The sequence below is a fragment of the Theropithecus gelada genome, chromosome 16 (genome assembly GCF_003255815.1).
Source record: "Theropithecus gelada isolate Dixy chromosome 16, Tgel_1.0, whole genome shotgun sequence".
NCBI classification, from domain to species: domain Eukaryota; kingdom Metazoa; phylum Chordata; class Mammalia; order Primates; family Cercopithecidae; genus Theropithecus; species Theropithecus gelada.
In genome coordinates this window covers 15,884,870-15,892,307 of record NC_037684.1, presented here as the reverse complement: position 1 = coordinate 15,892,307, position 7,438 = coordinate 15,884,870, and positions in this window count along the sequence as shown.

Genomic DNA, 7,438 nt, shown 5'->3' with positions numbered 1-7,438 from the left:
AAATCATAGGCCAGGCACGGTGGCTCACAACCTGTAATCCTAGGACTTTAGAGGCCAAGGTGGGCAGATCACCTGAGGTCAGAAGTTCGAGACCAGCCTGGCCAACATGGTGAAATTCTGTCTCTACTAAAAATACAAAATACAAAAATTAGCCAGGTGTGGTGGCAGGCACCTGTAATCCCAGCTACTCAGGAGGCTAAGGCAGGAAAATCGCTTGAACCTGGGAGGCAGAGGTTGCAGTGAGCCGAAATTGCACCACCGCACTCTAGTCTGGGCAACAGAGAGAGACTGTTTCAAAAAAAAAAAAAAAGAAAAAAATCATGATGCCTGTCTCACAATGTTGTCATGTGGATTGAATGAAATTAAATGATACATGCAAAGCCTTTAGCTCAACATTTAGCACAACACCACCTGTTAAGTGTTGGAAAAACATGTATTATTATTATCCGTAAGGTGCTGATGGCCTGAGACACACACTCACCAGACCATCCCCTCTCCCCCGCAGATGCTCGCAGTCTTAGTTCAGTAGTTGGAAACCACTGCCTTAGTTAATGATGATTTGAATAAATCACTGGATTCCAATGGTCCAGTTGCTAAAGACATTATTCTGAAGGCCTGAAAGGCAGGTCTCCTGAGTTTTATCTCCCTTAACTCATTCTGTGACCTACAAATTGAAAGGAGGACAATAATTCAGATGGGGAAAGGGCCTGGAGATCCCCCCGGATAAAAGGTCCCCCTGCAGCCACGTGGCAAGTTGTACTGTTATGATAAAGCGGAAGGCTGTTTGAAAATAATCAAAAATTCCCTCAGGAAGCCCAATTATATTTTTACATCAAGAATCAAAATGCTGGTGCCGCAGACTTCAGCCTATCATTCACAAACCTTTTATCCTGTAATTAAGCCAGATCTGCTGCTGGGCTAATTCTTCCCTGAATGACACCACCCTTTGAGCCAGCCCGTATGTCGGTAGAAGACTTCACTCTGATGATCTATTACACCAATACATCACCGCGGTGAGCTGCCTCCTTAATGATTTATCCATAACACATCATCAGAGTGAGGCACACTCATAATATATTGCTCAATAAGTCTGCAGTGGCCAAGGGAGAAAGCCACGACCAGTGGCCGAGTCTGTGCCCTTACACAGCTGGTGTCAGAGCACAGGACCCGCGCTGGGCTCTCCCCTCCTAAACAAATGTTTATATAGGTGGGAGGGCTCTCATGCCAATAGGCTTTTAAAACATGAAGAACCATGACCTTCAGAAAGCACCATAAATCCAGAGCAGAAAGGCCCCTCAGTGTGTAGTGGGGCTTACTCTTCTAAGCCTGTCATTTCTAAGCATTTTAAGCTCCTACTCAGTAGAAGGCCAGGACCACTGCGACGCACACCCCCAGAGGGTGCCATTCACATTGTAGTCTGCACAAATGGTGCCCCCTGGAATTGTGCAATGTGCGGCCTGAGTCACCCCACATGGCAGCCCTGTAGGAAGACCTATGGTTAAAAGCATAGACTCTGGCATCATTCTGCCTTGTTTGAATCAAAATTCCTGGAATAACAGTCCTATTTCATGGAGTTGCTGTGAGATTAAATAAGGTAATGTTTGTAGAGCACTTATCATGTAATAAACACGCAGCAAATGTTAGCCTCTTCTAATAGCTACCTTCACAATGCTGAGTGCCAGGAAGCCTTTAGGTCCAGGCCTAGGGTAGCAGGCTGCCCCTAGAGATTGTGTTCTTCATTCTGGGGGATGCTGTCTAATTTTTATGTATTTATATGCTGCTTCATTCAAAAGAAAAAAGGGGGAGAGTAGATAAAAAGGTGCTTATGGGGCCAGGTGCGATGGCTCACGCCTGTAATCCCAGCACTTTGGGAGGCTGAGGCAGCTGAATCACGAGGTCAGGAGATCAAGACCATCCTGGCCAACATGGTAAAACCCTATCTCTTCTAAAAATACAAAAAGCTGGGCATGCTTGCATATGTCTGTAATCCCAGCTACTTGGAAGGCTGAGGCAGGAGAATCGCTTGAACCCAGGAGTCAGAGGTTGCAGTGAGCCGATATCCCGCCGCTGTACTCCAGCCTGGCGACAGAGCGCGACTTGGTCTCAAAAAAAAAAAAAAAAGGTGCTTATGGAAATACATAATAGGATGAATATAAAGAATGGGGACATCTGGGAAAAGGGGGAGAAAGATCAAATGAAGTTTAAGCGAAAGTAATGTACAAAAACAATGCCAAGAATCAGTAAGAGTGGGGTGACGGGCACACCCATTCCCTCCAGTGGGTGCAAGTCAGTGCAGCCACTCTGGAGCGCAACTTGGCATCACCCAGAAAGGGAAAGATGAGCCCTACCGCCCAGCAATTTCACTCCCAATGCCATGTCCTGGCTCACAGGGACTCTTCCCTGCACACATGTACAAAGAAACAGGGATAATCATGTTCCCTGCAACATCCTAGGGACAGAAAAAATAAAAATAAAAATAAACAACTTGGCCGGGCGCGGTGGCTCACGCCTGTAATCCCAGCACTTTGGGAGGCTGAGGAGAGCGGATCACGAGGTCAGGAGATCGAGACCATCCTGGCTAACACGGTGAAACCCCGTCTCTACTGAAAAAAAACACAAAAAATTAGCCAGGCGAGGTGGCGGGTGCCTGTAGTCCCAGCTACTCGGGAGGCTGAGGCAGGAGAATGGCATAACCCGGAAGGCGGAGCTTGCAGTGAGCCGAGATCTGGCCACTGCACTCCAGCCTGGGCGACGAAGCAAGACTCCGTCTAAAAAAAAAAAAAAAATTAAAATAAATAAATAAATAAATAAACAACTTAAACCTCCACCAAGACGAAAATAAATATATAACAATAATAACCAACTCTCTTTTTAAAAAATCAATTTTTTTTTTGAGACAGGGTCTCAGCTCTGTCGCCCAGTCTGGAGTGCAGTGACACAATCATAACTCACTACAGTTCAAGGGATGTTCCCAAGTAGCTGAGGCTACAGGTGTCTACCACCAAGCCAGGCTAATCGTTTTGTTGTTGTTATTGTTTTTATTTATTTATTTATTTATTTATTTGTTTGTTTGTTTTTTAAGACAGAGTTGGCCGGGCGCGGTGGCTCAAGCCTGTAATCCCAGCACTTTGGGAGGCCGAGACGGGCGGATCACGAGGTCAGGAGATCGAGACCATCCTGGCTAACACAGTGAAACCCCGTCTCTACTAAAAATACAAAAAATTAGCCGGGCGTAGTGGCGGCGCCTGTAGTCCCAGCTACTGGGGAGGCTGAGGCAGGAGAATGGCATAAACCCGGGAGGCGGAGCTTGCAGTGAGCCGAGATCGCGCCACTGCACTCCAGCCTGGGGGCAACAGAGCGAGACTCCGCCTCAAAAAAAAAAAAAAAAAAAAAAGACAGAGTTTCGCTCTTGTTGCCCAGGCTGGAGTGCAATGGTGCAATCTCGGCTCACCAAAACCTCCACCTCCTGAGTTCAAGTGATTCTCCTGCCTCAGCCTCCCACGTAGCCGGGATTACAGGCATGCGCCACCATACCGGCCTAATTTTTGTATTTTTAGTAGAGATGAGGTTTCGCCATGTTAGCCAGGCTGGTCTCAAACTCCTGACCTCAGGTGATCCCCCCGCCTTGGCCTCCCAAAGTGCTGGGATTACAGGTGTGAGACACCATGCTCAGCCAAAAATTACTTCTAATGTTTATTTTTAAATTATGAACTCTTTTTAATTTATTTACATACTCTTTTTAATTTATTTACATAGTGTTTTCCTTTCTACTACATATATAAAAATAGAAGCTACAAGTGAATTAAGTTTATTAATGTGGTCTTAAAACATCTTCCTGTTCAGTCTGACATGTATGAATCCCTTTCGGACTCCGTGTCATTGATGTCTGCACTTTTCTACATACCTTCCTGTTCTGTTCTATGAAGGACATTAGTGATATGGCATTTCTTTTTTTGTTTTTTTTTTTTGTTTTTTTTTTTTTGAGACGGAGTCTTGCTCTGTCACCCAGGCTGGAGTGCAGTGGCCAGATCTCGGCTCACTGCAAGCTCCACCTCCCGGGTTTACGGCATTCTCCTGCCTCAGCCTCCCGAGTAGCTGGGACTACAGGCACCCGGTTATGGCATTTCTTAAAAGAATGTTCCATTAGTGCTTATGAGACCAAGTCTTACACTACATACCGGGAATACTTTAAATGCTTTTCACCTATTGAATCATTTATTTTCACCTCTGTTAGACAGGTGGTATCAACAGCCCCATTTTACAGATGAAGAAACAGACACAAGAAGAGGAGGTTAAGTCATGTGCCCAAGTCACAGAACTAGTAAGTGACGGGGCTGGGGTTTGAACCAAGGCAGCCTGGCCCCAGAGCCGTACTCTTAAACCCTACGTATTCATACACTAGTCTTAGAATAGATTACTATACAGCAGTGAAAATGAATTAACTAGAGTTACATGTGGCAAAACAGGTGAGTTTCAAAAGAAAACTCTTGAGTAAAAAGATCAAATTACAGAGGGATACAGGCAGTATAAAGCCACTTTTATAATATTTTAAAATGTGTAAAACAATATTGTATGTTTGTTATAGATGCATATGTTTGTAGGAAAAAAAATACTATTTTTTAAGTGGGAAAAGTCCAGGAAAACATCCACCACAAGAGTAGGGATAAGAAGAAAGAGATCAGGAATGGATACAAGAGGCTCATGTCTTAACCTGGGTGATGGGTACGTGGATATTTGTTGTATAGTCTCTGTAATTTTTGAATGCCTGAAGTATTTCATAATAATCAAAAGCAGTGCCATCTCCTATTCCAGAGCTGCATGTACCTGTAAATTAAGCTCTGAATTTCCTCACAGCCAAAGCTAAGAGGGAAACTAAGACACCAAATTTGCCAAGACCACAGAAGCAAACCACCCCAGTTGTTCAAAAGCAACACAGTTTTTGTTTTTCTTAAGCTAAAACGTGAAAGATATTTCTCCCATGGGCCTTCATAGAGGAAAAAATGGGCAATAACATTCCTACAGAAAAAAACAAAAGTCTGCCTCATACAACCATTTCCTAGCATCCCTCGATGCATTGCAATGGCTTAATGCCAAAGCAGCGTTCGGAAGCAGCAGCTCAGCCGGGCGAGGTGGCTCAGACCTGTAATCCCAGCACTTTGGGAAGTCAAGGCAGAAGGATCGCTTGAGCCCAGGAGTTCAAGACCAGGCTGGGCAACAAAGAAAGACCCTATCTACACACACACACACACAAAAAAATTGAAAAATGAGACAGGGTCTCATACACCTGTAGTCCCAGCTATTCAGGAGGCTGAGGCAGGAGGATAACTTGAGCCTGGGAAGTTGAGGCTACAGTGAGCTTTGATCATGCCCCTGCACTCAAGCCTGGGTGACACAGCGAGACCCTGTTTCCAAAATAAAAAATAAAAATAATTAAATTTTTAAAAAGAAGAAGCTGCTCTATAAGGGGAACTGTCTTTATTGCCAGCTTCTGGGATATTTCCAGAGAGAACAGACCTTCGTGAGAAAGAGGGAAGCGGGCCGACTTGGCCACGGTAGCCTGGGGACTGACACAGCCTTAACTCTGGGAAGGACCCTCCTTCAGACTCCTGCTTAGGGGCCTGGGACCCGTAGCTGCAGACAAGTCATCAGGATATTCTACAGTCCTGGGATCTGAAAGCATTCACCCTTTGTTTAGTTCTTCTCGTGATCACTCAGAAATCTTGGACCCTGAGTCCATCCAGCTGTCTGTTGAAACCGTTGGCTCTTACCTTCATCTTACAAAGGAGGGAGCCAGCTAGGCGCGGTGGTTCACACCTGTAATCCCAGCACTTTGGGAGGCCAAGGCAGGCAGATCACCTGAGGTTGGGAGTTCGAGACCAGCCTGACCAACCCATCTCTACTAAATATACAAAATTAGCCAGGCTTGGTGGCACATGCCTATTATCCCAGCTATGTGGGAGGCTGAGGCAGGAGAATCGCTTGAACCCAGGAGGCGGAGGTTCCAGTGAGCTGGGATCGTGCCATTGCACTCCAGACTGGGCAACAAAAGTGAAACTCTGTCTCAAACAAAAAAAAAAAAGCTGATTATTTAGAAATGTAAACGTACCCACCAGACGCACTAAAAACAGAAATGGTTAAAACTAGTTGGCCCCAAGAACAGGCCTGGGGTCGGAGGGGTGGAGAGCCTGTTCAGAAAATTGTGGAGAAATTTGAAAATGGACTGAGTATGAGGAAATCTTCAAAAACTGGCTGTTCAATACCATGTTGTTGGGTTTGATAATGGTATGGTATCGATACAAGAAAGGGTCTTATTTTCCAGAGAAGTAGGCTGAAGCCTTGGGTGAGAGAGGTTTTGCGGGAACTTGCTTTAAAATACCTTAGAAAAGCTGGAAGCTATCGCTCATGCCTGTAATCCCAGCACTTTGGGAAGCCAAACTGGAGGGATTGCTTGAGTCCGGGAGTTCGAGACCAGCCTGAACAACCTGGTGAGATCCTGTCTCTACAAAAAATCAAAAAATAAGGCGGGCAGATCCCTTGAGCCCAGGAGGTTGAGGCTGCAATGAGCCATGATTGCACCACTTGTACTCTCGCCTGAGTGATAGAGCAAAACCCTGACTCAAAAAACAAACAAAAAATAACAAAAAACACTTCAGAAAAAATATAGATGAGCAAAAATAGCAAAATATTAATAATGGCTTAGTCTACATGATAAACATATGGAGGATCTTTATATGATTCTTTTTTTTTTTTTTTTTGAGATGGAGTCTTGCTCTGTCGCCCAGGCTGGAGTGCAGAGGTGCAATCTCAGCTCACTGCAACCTCCACCTCCCAGGTTCAAGCAATTCTCTGGTCTCAGCCTCCCGAGTAGGTGGGATTACAGGTGCACGCTGCCATGCCTGGCTAACTTTTTGTATTTTAGTAGAGACGGGGTTTCACCATATTGCCCAGGCTGGTCTCGAACTCCTGAGCTCAGGCAGTCCACCTGCCTCGGCCTCCCAAAGTGCTGGGATTACAGGTATAAGCCACCACACCCAGCCAATTCTCTCTACTTTTATGAATGCTTCCATAATCAAATTTTAAAAATGGGCTTGTTTTGTTTTGGTTTGGTTTGGTTTGAGACAGGGTCTTGCTCTGTCCCTTAGCCTGGGGTGCAGTGGCATGATCACAGATCGAGGTTTCACTGAAACCTCAAACTCCTGGGCTCAGGGGATCCTCCCACTTCAGCCTCTGGAGTATCTGGAACTACAGGCACACACTACCCCACATGCCTGGCTAATTTTTAAAAAATTTTTTTGTAGAAACGGGGTCTCACTATGATACCCAGGCTAGTCCTGAATGCCTGGCCTCAAGTGATCTGCCTACCTTGGTATCCCAAAGTGTTGGGATTACATGTGTGAGTCACCATGCCCAGTCTGAAAAGATTTTAAATAAGTATTTA